The sequence below is a fragment of the Siphateles boraxobius genome, unplaced genomic scaffold, assembly GCF_051911475.1.
Source record: "Siphateles boraxobius isolate OS27281-9 unplaced genomic scaffold, OSU_SipBor_1 20, whole genome shotgun sequence".
In the NCBI taxonomy this organism is placed as follows: domain Eukaryota; kingdom Metazoa; phylum Chordata; class Actinopteri; order Cypriniformes; family Leuciscidae; genus Siphateles; species Siphateles boraxobius.
In genome coordinates this window covers 151,758-164,086 of record NW_027508811.1, presented here as the reverse complement: position 1 = coordinate 164,086, position 12,329 = coordinate 151,758, and the positions used below count along the sequence as shown (strand labels likewise).

The 12,329-nt window shown below is 46.2% G+C and overlaps 1 long non-coding RNA gene across 1 annotated transcript; it reads right to left on the bottom strand.

Moving 5' to 3' along the window:
- Positions 1-6,097: 6,097 nt before the first annotated feature.
- Positions 6,098-12,329, bottom strand: LOC143744743 (uncharacterized). The gene is made up of 3 exons (XR_013205911.1): positions 12,056-12,329; positions 6,403-6,502; positions 6,098-6,212 (listed from the first exon to the last, which is right to left on the bottom strand). It is a non-coding gene; the product is annotated as an uncharacterized LOC143744743 (long non-coding RNA).

Genomic DNA, 12,329 nt, shown 5'->3' with positions numbered 1-12,329 from the left:
TGCTCACTAGCATGGACTTCAGTGACACAGACACATCACAATCTGACACAGAGACCGGAGACCTGCCAGAACCACTCATATCTCTGTATGATGCCAATCTGAGATGCCTCTGCCAACATGTACTACAAGAGAGAAGTGAAGAGACCTTTGAAAAACTGGGGAAGGAGTTAACTAATGAGCAGTGTGTAAACCTTGAGCTTACGACTAAAAATCAGGCCCACTCTCAGGCCTGGCACACACACAGAACTGGAAGGATAACAAGCACAACCCTACATCGTGTATGCACTGTAGTAACCGAGAGCGCTAAAACAAACCTTGTAAAATAGGTAATGCACTACAACAAACAAGAGTTTTCCCATGTCCCAGCAGTTCTTTGGGGAAGAGATATGGAGGACACAGCCAGAAGAATATACACAGAAATAATGAAAGCACAACATCACAAATTTGAATTGGAGCTATGCGGTCTTGTTGTGCGGCCGGACAAACCACATCTTGGGGCATCACCGGATGGAATGGGAAACTGTACCTGCTGTGGGAAAGCAACTGTAGAGATTAAGTGCCCATACAAATACCGTGATGGTCTGACAGGAAGTAGTGAGGACTCACAGTTCTGCTTACACAAAGCACTTCACCTAAAGAAGAATCATGAATACTACCATCAAGTTCAGCTTCACATGTTTGTATGCAACGCCCAGTACTGCGACTTTGTGGTATGGACAAAGCAAGATATTACCATCAACCGCATCACCAGAGATGAAGAAATGCTGCAAGCAGTCCTGCAAGCAGTCCTGCCTAAAGCTGAAGTGTTCTTTAAACGGAGTATTTTGCCTGAGCTGTTAATGCGCAGCATGGATCCACTGATGCAAGCACCTGCAGTCTGCTCACACTGTCAAAGGCCAGACTTTGGGATGATCATTGACTGTGCAAAGTGCAAGAACCATTTCCACTACACATGTGCCAGAGTAAGAAGAAAGCTTGTGTATTGGTATTGTGAACAGTGCAAAAAAAAACAACTCAGAATGAAATGTACTTTGAAGCCAATGATTTAATACAGTACTAGTATTTTACATTAAAAGTTAAATGTTCAATAAGTTATTTTTATTACAATAAACAGTTACATAAAGAATTAATCTTCTTGGGACTATACATTTACAAAGGGTTTTTAATGCTCCACACACAATCACTATATCATCTAAGAGGTCAACCTGGCTGAGTGGAATAACAGTTGTCAGAATTTTTAAATTTTTCCATCTACCTATTACTCTTTCAATGTGTATTCTCACATTAGACAAACGCCTTGAGATGTCCACTTCTTTCCTTTGGTAAAGTGAGGAATCCTTAGGGTGGCACCACATGTGGCAAGCTCATCTCTAATGGTAAAACCACGATCTGCTAGTATCTCATCATTATGCTCTAGAAGGTCATAAAATCCAGACTCAGCTGTAATTTGTTTATCCGAAACACGCCCACCCCAACCTGCCGACAGAAAAGTAATGGCTCCTGCAGGTGACATCCCAAACAAATATTTAACAGTGTTGTGGCTTTTATAAGTCGAGTACGTCTGGGCTCTGGAGGTTAAATTTGTGGGTCTGTTGATCAAAATTTCTGTACAGTCAATGTCAAGTGTATTTTAAAATGTCATGGCTTCCCACACTTGACAAGGGAAGGAATCGACCAGACTCAGGATTTCACTCGTTCTTCAATTTATTTGACCAGTAAACAAGGAAGGTGAAAAACCTTTAGACATACAAAAATAACAAATTAAATAAATATTTCCCATCAAATACAACAAACACAGCAAAATATATCAAGCAAAAGATAAGTTGGTTTAACACATCGATTAACCATACTTCATTATTTATCCCCCCAGGAAAACAGTGTAAATCAGGCATTGCATGACCAGAAAGCCAGCTCTACTTTTAGACCCATTTCTTCTTAAATTAACCTGTTATTCTTTGTTTACCCTAGATCATTCTATACAGAAATTATACACATGACATACTCCATAATTACAAACCTACATGAAATCAAGCATTTCAGACGATTTTACTGTAGATTAGCACAGGATTATTTCTGCACAGGAATGGTTAAATAGCTTTGAACACAGCCAAACATCTATCCCTTGTATTTCAATGGAGCAAAACTCGCTAGACTTTCCACTTCATCAAGGAACCTCTTCCACCAAGGTTTGTTAGTTTAAACTGCTTATAACTATATACACATATACATAAAATCACAATCTCCACGTTTACCCAGTGTACAGAAATGTTTAGCCTCAATCTATTGATAGTGCAATTAACAATGCACTTAACAGACCACACAATCTGCGTGTCCATACAGATTACTACGCAGCCAGCGATCCCATTTGCAGTCCTCAGAGACCAGTAAAGAGATTTGAGTTTACCGGTAGCCCTTTTGATCTTTTCCTTTTCCCATGAGTTTAATCCGTGATTCTTTAGCGAATTCTTCTTTCTTCCACTGTTCTTAGCTGCATTGCAAAGCTGAACAAAACTTGCGCTGCTTCCATTGTCTGAAGCTTTCTGGCGTCTCTGCTAATTAGTCTAATTTCGCTCACCTGCTGAGGCGCGCTGCGGAGCTGCACACTCACTGTCACGCGCATGTAGAAACAAGGCCACTGCACACACGCGCAGACACACCTCCCAGCAGATCGCCGCAACAGTCAATAATGCACCTGCAACGTTTATATTTGGGTTTAAAACATTTTGGCATATTCTTTAATATTGCATGCTTGCTTGGCCACTTGATGAGAGGCTTTAAAGCGACAGACATAGCAGGGAGCCAACTTCTCAAAATTTTAGAGATGTCACATTCTGTAACATTAAATCTGAACGCAATATCCTTGTTGTTGAGCCCTAATCTTAGTTTCATTAGGATGACTAATAGATGATCCTCCAGGTTCATAGAGCTATGCACAACCTCTACACTGTCTTTAAAGACCCACTCCGATGAAAATAATGTTTTTCTAGGTGTTAACATGTTCTTGTGGCATTTTTCTTATGTTAGAGGACATATCTTTAGAAAAATAGGCTCAAAGTTGTATTTCTGAGTATTTCTACATTCAAATGGCTGTGAATCAGTAGCAGACGCAAAAATGCCGTTTGAAATAGACTGGAGTTGTGACGTAGTAACTCCACTGGGCGGGGCCACAAGCTCATACTCCCCGCCACGCCCGCTCAGGTTCTGAGGAGTAGAGAAGACGATGGCGGATCAACACCTATGTGCGGTAGCGGGTTGCAATGCTAAGAGGAGAGATAGTGGTATTAGCTTTCATGCTTTACCAAAACATGTTGCTGTGAGAGATAGATGGTTGACGTTCCTTTGGTCACGGCAATGATAAAAACCACAAATCGGTTTGCAGTCAGCACTTTACAGAAGACTGTTTCACCAACTGGCAGGAGAAGAAAATGGGCTTCGTCAATAAATTGTTTTTGAAGCCGGATGCAGTGCCTTCCATCAAGACACCATCAACTGGACAGCCTGTGTCTTTACCGGTAAGTTTATTTTTTTTTCTGTCGGGAGCTAGTTCAACGATCCCGCCTGTTTGCTAGCACAGTGCGGCCAAAGTGGCGCTTTTCTGTCAGGAGCTAATTCAACGATCACGCCTTTTTACTCATTAAATCAGCTAATTTTATCTACCGGGCAAAAACCCCAGTGCTGCATAATGTGGCAACTCTCTGTTAACTTAACTTCATCTGTGTTAAAGCGTTGTAGATTATAATGTAATGTAATGCTTTTCACAGGGGCTTTTTTGAAGTTGTGTTTTGTGTTTAATTTTACTCAGCAGCAGGGTCAGATACACACACATGTTGCATGTTGCATGTCAGTGTGAACAGAGCTCCGATAGTGCCGCTGAAATTGGAACACATACTGTAACAAATAAGTCACTTTTCACCGTCTATCAATCGTCAAAACTAAAGTTTGGAGAACACCGACTGATCCCGTCAGTAATTACATCATTGCATAATGAGAGAGGGCAGCCAGCCTCCTCCAGGAGGGATGAAATATCGAGGCGAAGTCGAGCTTTTTTTTACCGCGACGTCTTGGAGTGAAATAATGATCGGTGATAACTTTGATTAACTTCGGATAATAATAATTAACGTGTATATAATACTGTAATGCTTCTATATTGACTACTACTTTACTGAGAAAAGTGTATGATTAATGGTAAAGTTATTTATTGTGTTCTGTTTTCTCTGTTTCTTAAGAGTAACGTCTCCGAAATACAGACATTTTTGAGACAACACAATGTGGGATCTTGTGATTTCTCCTATGCATCTTTTGATGTGCACGAACTGTTTAACAGTATTTTACTTACGCATTATAAACATTTACTAGCATAGGGCCATGGAGGGCTCTGAAAATATTGAGGGCATTTTCAAGTGCATATTCATCTAGGCACACTGGCTCTAATCCTGGGTGAAGACTCATGCAGGTAGGATGAGGCTGCAGTAGAGCCCTTAGTTTGACAACAACCTACAGGGGAAAAATACAGACAGCATCAATTATGTGGACAGTGGCCTATATTGGAGACAAAATAATTATCAATACAATTGTAAATAAGTAATTTATAACATCATATAATCTACCTTGGGTATTTCCCAGCAGCAAATATTCTCAGTAGCAATGGGCATAGTAATGCATTTACCACAAGAACACCTGATAGGGGAGGGGGGATAATAAATACATGCACAATTGATCTTTAAACTTTAGACTTAGGTTTTCAATGTGCTCTATAAGTAAACTTAAATTTAAACTTGATTCTGCAGCACTATGATTTATTCTTTGTGTGATAGCTATGAAAACTTCAAAAAGGTTAATCTGACTAAATGTTTGGAGCATGTCCACAAACATATTTATTTACTAACATGTTATTAGGAGTTATTGGCCTGAAATAGTCAATTCAAGAGATTACAAAAACAATAACGTTACCATTCTGATACATCCACTTGTAGACGACTAGATCTATGTACGTCCTCTTGTTCCTCGTCCGAGCTGGCATCTGGCTCAAAACTGTACGGCTGGATAGCTCCAATATTGTTCTCCATTTTTGTTGCACCGGTATTGACAGGTTGGGGATGTAAGCTAGCGGGAGAGACAGAGCTCTCAGCAACGGGGAGGGGGAGGGTCGTCCCCGTGCCTCCGTGCCAACGGCTCCGCCCACAACGCAGAGGCGAATTTCTAATGAGCTACTGCCGCTCTGCTGAAGCGAATTCCCAGAAAACGGCACAGGTTTTGTGATTTTGGCTAAAAATGGCATAATCATAATTTAAAGACCACTGGGAATGTTTAAAAATAGCTAAAAAATATGATCGGAGTGGGACTTTAAGTTTGTGAATCAACCACTCAAAAATGACACTGGTCAGACCTGTGAAAAACAGAACATGCACTGCTTTGCTTTTGATGGAGCTAAAGAAAAATTGTGTTTTCTGAGTGTTGCCTTTAGTTCCTCATTCTCAGATTTCAGTTTGTTAATGTCCAAACGCAGGTTGTCACACTCTGTAGAAAGTTTGGCTGTACTTGTGTTACATTTATTCATTTAGCTGACGCTTTTATCGAAAGCGACTTACAATTGCTATATATGTCAGAGGTCGCACGCCTCTGGCGCAACTAGGGGTTAAGTGTCTTGCTCAAGGACACATTGGTGTCTCACAGTGGATTCAAACCCGGGTCTCTCACACCACAGGCATGTGTCTTATCCACTGCGCCATCACCACCCCCCTGTTACAGATCATCATGGAGAACCTTTGGGACTGTGGCTTCTGAAATATAGATTAGATTGTAATTGATTTATAAAAAATACACTGTCACTTGTTTTAGTTGAGCTTTTCTCTATTATTTGATAAGATGTTTTCAAACAGCATGTGCTAAACAGAATAATGTTCAACTTAATTTACAACACAGTACTGCTGTATTGAACATTATTTAAACAGATATATATATATATATATATATATATATATATATATATATATATATATATACATATATATCCTAATAATGACTGCCATTAGTTAAGATATTAGAAGTTCTTACCCTTGCAAGGACCAGCAACAGGCTCCATTCTGCAGTCATCTGAGGACAGGCAAGCTCCTGTTGATTCTGTTGCAATCTTGTCAGTAACTTCTTTGGACTGCTGTACATCATCTGGTGGTCTGTGGGTGGGTTCATCCCTTTTTCGTTTCCTCTTAAATCTGATACTCAGAGATGAAAGCAAACAGTTTAGTCCAAAACAGTTTAGTTGGTTGTTAGACATAAAAACAATCTGGTCTAACAAATTATCTTTACAAAAAAGATGTGACATTACTTGCTATACATTCTTTGCATTTGATGCTTGCAATGTGATCCCAGTTAGCAACTAAAGGCAAAAGTGACAATATTTACCTCTCAAGTTTTGCATCGCCTTTGTTCATTTCACACTGGGTTGAGAAGGAAAAGACAGAAGGGACAAAGTCGGGACTATCGAATTCCATGGATACCTCTCCTACTCACACAAAAAAAGTGCATTCTAGTGATTGACAGTACAATAGAGTTTACTAAGTTATATAACGTATTAGCCAAGAATTAACGTTACCAACCAAGCTTAGTCAAGTCATCTTCATATATATAACGTTAGCGCTTTTAACAATGTTAAAACAACGTTAGATTGGTCCAAAGCGGCTTTACAGTGATAATAGGAGATTAAAGTGACAGAGATTGTTTAGCTTAGGCTAACTATCAAGACAATGTAACAAAATTGAAGGTAAGTTAGCTTGTCAGCAAGTTCAACTCAAACTTTTACTTATTCTGTGTTGTACAACTCTGTAATGAAACTCAGCGTGGGTGTAGGAAGAAGAAGACAGGGTTGGCGGAATTGGGACTCGCACTTTATTTAGCAACAAAAATAAAGTAAACAAAAAGGTACGCTCGTGCGCCTTCACCGTAGTGAAACACTACAGCAATATCCAAAACACTCTTTCTATTTGAAACAACTCAGTCCATTTGCCAGTGTGCCCTGTTGCAGTCGCGTGCGAGTCCCAGGCCTCTCTCACTCCTCTCTCATTCCCGGCAGCTTATATGCGGTCTCCACGCCAATCACTGCAATCAGACACAGGTGTTCATCATCTGCACTTGACCCACTTACTCACCGCACAGCTCGCTGACTCGTCTCTCGCTACAGACTTCGCAAAACCACGCCCCCCTCGCCACATACCCCCACCGCCCGACTCAGGCCGGGGAGCCGTCCGGCCTGTAGCCTCCCCCCCCCCCCCCCCCTCTCCTGGAGAGGAAGTCAGCCACAGCCATCTGTGCACCCGGCCTGTGGACCACCTGGAATTTAAAAGGCTGTAAAGCTAGATACCATCGGGTGATCCGCGCGTTGGTATCCTTCATGCGTTGGAGCCACTGCAGGGGAGCGTGGTCCGAACAGAGGGTGAACTCCCGCCCCAGGAGGTAGTAGCGGAGGGTGAGAACAGCCCACCTGATGGCTAAACATTCTTTTTCGATGGTGCTGTACATCGTCTCTCTCTTAGAGAGCTTCCGACTGATGTACAGCACCGGCCGCTCTTCACCCTCCACCTCCTGGGACAGGACCGCGCCCAGCCCCCTGTCCGATGCGTCCGTCTGTAGAATGAAAGGGAGAGAGAAGTCAGGAGCATGTAAAAGCGGCCCGCCACACAGAGCAGCCTTTATCTGGGTGAAAGCCTGCTGACACCGCTCCGTCCACTGGACCGTATCTGGTGCTTCCTTTTTAGTTAGATCAGTCAGCGGGCTAGCGAGGTCCGAATAATTAGGTACAAACCTCCTGTAATATCCCGCTAGCCCCAGGAACTGTCTAACCTCCTTTTTGGTCTTAGGCCTCGGACAGGTCGCAACCGCTGCCGTCTTATCAATTTGGGGACGCACCTGTCCGTGACCCAAGTGGAAGCCCAGATACCTTACTTCCACACGCCCAACCGCACACTTCTTTGGGTTGGCCGTGAGCCCAGCCCTTCTCAGCGTCTTCAGGACAGCCCGCAAATGCTGCATATGATGCTGCCAATCGTTACTATAGATGATAATATCATCCAAGTAGGCAGCGGCATATGCAGCATGCGGCCGGAGAATTTTGTCCATCAGACGCTGAAAAGTCGACGGAGCCCCGAACAAGCCGAAAGGAAGGGTGACAAATTGGTGTAATCCAAACGGCGTTGTAAAAGCTGACTTTTCTTTGGACATGGGAGACAAGGGGATCTGCCAATAACCCTTTGTTAAGTCCAGTGTCGAATAAAAACGAGCAGTACCCAGCCGATCAAGCAATTCGTCAACCCTCGGCATTGGATAAGCATCAAACTTAGACACCGCGTTCACCTTTCTATAGTCCACACAGAAGCGGACCGAGCCGTCGGTTTTAGGAACTAAAACTATCGGGCTCGCCCAGTCACTGCTGGACTCTTCTATTACCCCCATATCCAGCATAGCCTCTAATTCGTTCTGAACTACCTTTTTTTTGTGTTCAGGTAAACGATACGGGCGGCAGCGCACCACCACCCCCGGATCCGTCTCAATGTGGTGCTGAATGAGGTCCGTTCGACCAGGCAGGGGAGAGAACACATCAGGATATTCAGCTTGTAAATTTTTAATGTCAGTGAGCTGGGAGGGTGAGAGGTGATCTCCGCCAAGAGCCAGAGCGAGAGATTGTGGTTTTGTTTTCGCTTCTGGCCCGAGATCCTCCTCTCCGCTCACTACCGTCGCCAGCATCACTGACTCTGCCTCAACCCACTTTTTGAGGAGGTTGAGGTGATAAATTTGATGTGCCCCGCCCCTATCTGTTCGAACTACCTCATAGTTGAGATCATTAACCCGCCGTGTGACCTCAAAGGGTCCTTGCCACTTTGCGAGTAATTTAGAGCTAGAAGTAGGGAGTAATACAAGCACCTTATCTCCCGGTGCAAATTGCCGAAGTCTAGCACCCCTGTTGTACAGCTGACTCTGTCTGTCCTGGGCCCGTAACAAATTCTCCATTGATAGCCGCCCCAAAGTGTGGAGTTTTGTTCTCAGGTCCAAGACATACTGAATTTCGTTCCTACTACCGGACGGTCCGTCCTCCCAAGTTTCTCTAAGAACGTCTAACACCCCGCGGGGCTGACGCCCATAGAGAAGCTCGAAGGGGGAAAACCCCGTTGAGGCTTGGGGAACCTCGCGTACAGCGAACAAGAGGGGTTCTAGCCACTTATCCCAATTTTTGGCGTCTTCGTGAACGAACTTTCGAATCATGGACTTCAAAGTGCGATTAAACCGTTCCACTAATCCGTCTGTCTGTGGGTGGTAGACGCTAGTGCGAATCGATTTAATGCCCAATAATTCATAGAGTTCGCGAATAGTTCGTGACATAAACGCCGTGCCCTGATCGGTGAGAATCTCCTTGGGGATTCCCACCCGGGAGATTAACGAAAAGAGCGCGCTCGCAACACTTTTGGCAGAAAAGTTACGGAGCGGGACTGCTTCAGGATACCGCGTTGCGTAATCCACCAGGACTAACGCAAAGCGGTGCCCACGTGCTGGCGTTCCAATGGCCCGATGAGGTCCATACCAATTCGTTCGAAGGGGACCTGCATTAGCGGAGGGGGGCACAATGGTGCTTTTGGATTGGCCGGTGGATTCACCAACTGACATTCAAGACAAGACGCGCACCACTTGCGCACATTCTCGTGAATGCCCGGCCAGAAGAACCGGGCCATGAGACGGTTTAGTGTCGGCCTTTGACCTAAATGCCCGGCCATTGGATTACAGTGAGCCGCCTGAAAAAGCATTTCCCGGCGGCTTTTAGGAACTAACAACTGCGTTGTATCCTATTTTGACTGGGTGTCTTGGGTCACCCGATACAACTTATCTTTTAAAATAGCAAAATAGGGATAAGAGAGCGGTTGGTCTGGGTGGAGTACCTGGCCGTCGATAGAACGGACCTGATTAAACGCATGTTTTAACGTCTCGTCCTGGGACTGCTCCAGGGGAAAATCATCGCGCTCTGTGAGGATAGTTCTCTCCAGAGTACTCCGTTCCCCTGCAGCAGATGCCAGAGGTCCCGGCTCAGCATCTCCCACCTGAACAACCGCTGTCTCTCCCTTGCTTTTCTTTTCCCAAGAGGCATCCGCACATAAAGACCCCAATAATTTACTAAAAGCAGGCCAATTCGTTCCCAGAATTAGCGGATGCCGGAGGTGCGGGTTAACTGCTACCTCTATGCTATGCTTTTGTCCCCTAAATTGAATTACCACAGGCATTATAGGATAACTTACCACCATCCCGTGCACACACCGCACCTTAACCATGCGGCTGTTATCCAATACCCCAGGTTGAATCAGGCTTTGATGAATGGAGGTTTGGTTGCAGCCTGAATCCACCAAAGCCTGATAAGTACCCCCTTTGATACTCACTGGTATCTGGTACAGGCCAGCTTGATCGGGGGCAGCCTGTGGCGTGTCGGGAACCCGGATCAGCGTCCCCACCTCCATCACCGGACACCGGTCGATAAAGTGTCCCGGGTCCCCGCAGCGGCAACAGGCCGCCCCAGGCCTCCCCGCCGCCCCAGTGGTGGGAAGCGGGTCAAGGGATTGGCGTGGAGAGCGCAGGGCTGCCGGAATCGGGGCGGAGTGGTCGACGGACTCAGCCCCCCTGGGTGGGGCCCTGAATGCGGGGACAGGCTCCGCCGGAGCCCCCGTTTTCCACCTCGGCGCCGGCTGGGGCATCAGCCCCCCACGAGACCAGGGAAGGGGGACAGGTTTGGGGAGAGAAGGGGACGAGAGAGAGAGAGAGGGAGAGGGAGAGAGAGAGACAGATGGAAGGGGCTCGCCGACCCCTGGGCACGCCACCATGTGATCCTCCGCCAGGTGGATGGCCTGGTCCAGCGACGTCGGGCGGTGGCACTGGACCCACTGGGCGGTCTTCTTGGGCAGTTTGGAGATGAATTGTTCCAGTACCACCTTGTTGATAACGTCCTCGACGTAGCCTCCGTCGGCCATCAGCCATCTGCGGCAGGAGTCCCGGAGCTGTTGCGCCATGACGAAGGGTCGGCCGGACTCTTCCAGGGTCAGGGATCTGAACCGCTGGCGATGTTGTTCAGGGGTCCGGCCAACCCGCTGAAGAATGGCGCGCCTCAGGTCTTCATAGACCAGGAGATTCTGGACTGGCAGTTGGTGGGCGGCTATCTGCGACTCTCCCGATAGCAGTGGGATGAGTCGCATGGGCCAGTCCGCTCGGGGCCATCCCCGGGCCTCGGCCGACCTCTCATAAAGGTCCAGGAATGCCTCCGGATCATCCTGGGGTCCCATCTTATTGAGAGGCAGGGGCGGGGCCGAGGCCGTAGCTGGATCGGGGACGGCCCGAATCTCCCGGTCGAGCCAGCTCCGGAACAGCTCGTGGTCTTCTTGCTGGCCTTGGAGAAGCATTTGGAACCGCTGGTCTTGCTCCTCCTTTACGGCCAGCAGGGCGTGGTGTTGTTCCCTGTGAAGACCCGCGAGCGTTTGAATGAGGTCTGCAAATGGCGTTCCTGGCGGGGTCTGCATGGCGGAGGCAGTCTTCTTCTTCCCGGGTTCCGGCACCAGTGTAATGAAACTCAGCGTGGGTGTAGGAAGAAGAAGACAGGGTCGGCGGAATTGGGACTCGCACTTTATTTAGCAACAAAAATAAAGTAAACAAAAAGGTGCGCTCGTGCGCCTTCACCGTAGTGAAACACTACAGCAATATCCAAAACACTCTTTCTATTTGAAACAACTCAGTCCATTTGCCAGTGTGCTCTGTTGCAGTCGCGTGCGAGTCCCAGGCCTCTCTCACTCCTCTCTCATTCCCGGCAGCTTATATGCGGTCTCCACGCCAATCACTGCAATCAGACACAGGTGTTCATCATTTGCACTTGACCCACTTACTCACCGCACAGCTAGCTGACTCGTCTCTCGCTACAGACTTCGCAAAACCACGCCCTCCTCGCCACAAACTCATTATTTACCGTTATTTTGTTGTTGTAAGCCAAATCGAGAGATGTAACGGTAACGTTATATGATTTAGCGTAACGGTAACTTACCTGATATGAAGTGTGAACCGCAGAGTCGGGCATTTTTAATTTGGTCCTCATTCCAGTCGGCTCTAGTGATGGCTTGTAACCAAAGACGTCTGCGGTTGGCATTAAAGGGAGTGCGAGTTGATGGTATTCGGTAAAATTTAAGACCACTGTTTACAGATTTCCGATTCTGGCATCCCACTGCACAACACGACATTTTTCCGGTGGCGGTCTTTAGCTCCCGACATGCGCAGTGGAACCTGAGTGACGTCGTGTGACGTAGGGTGATAATTCCACT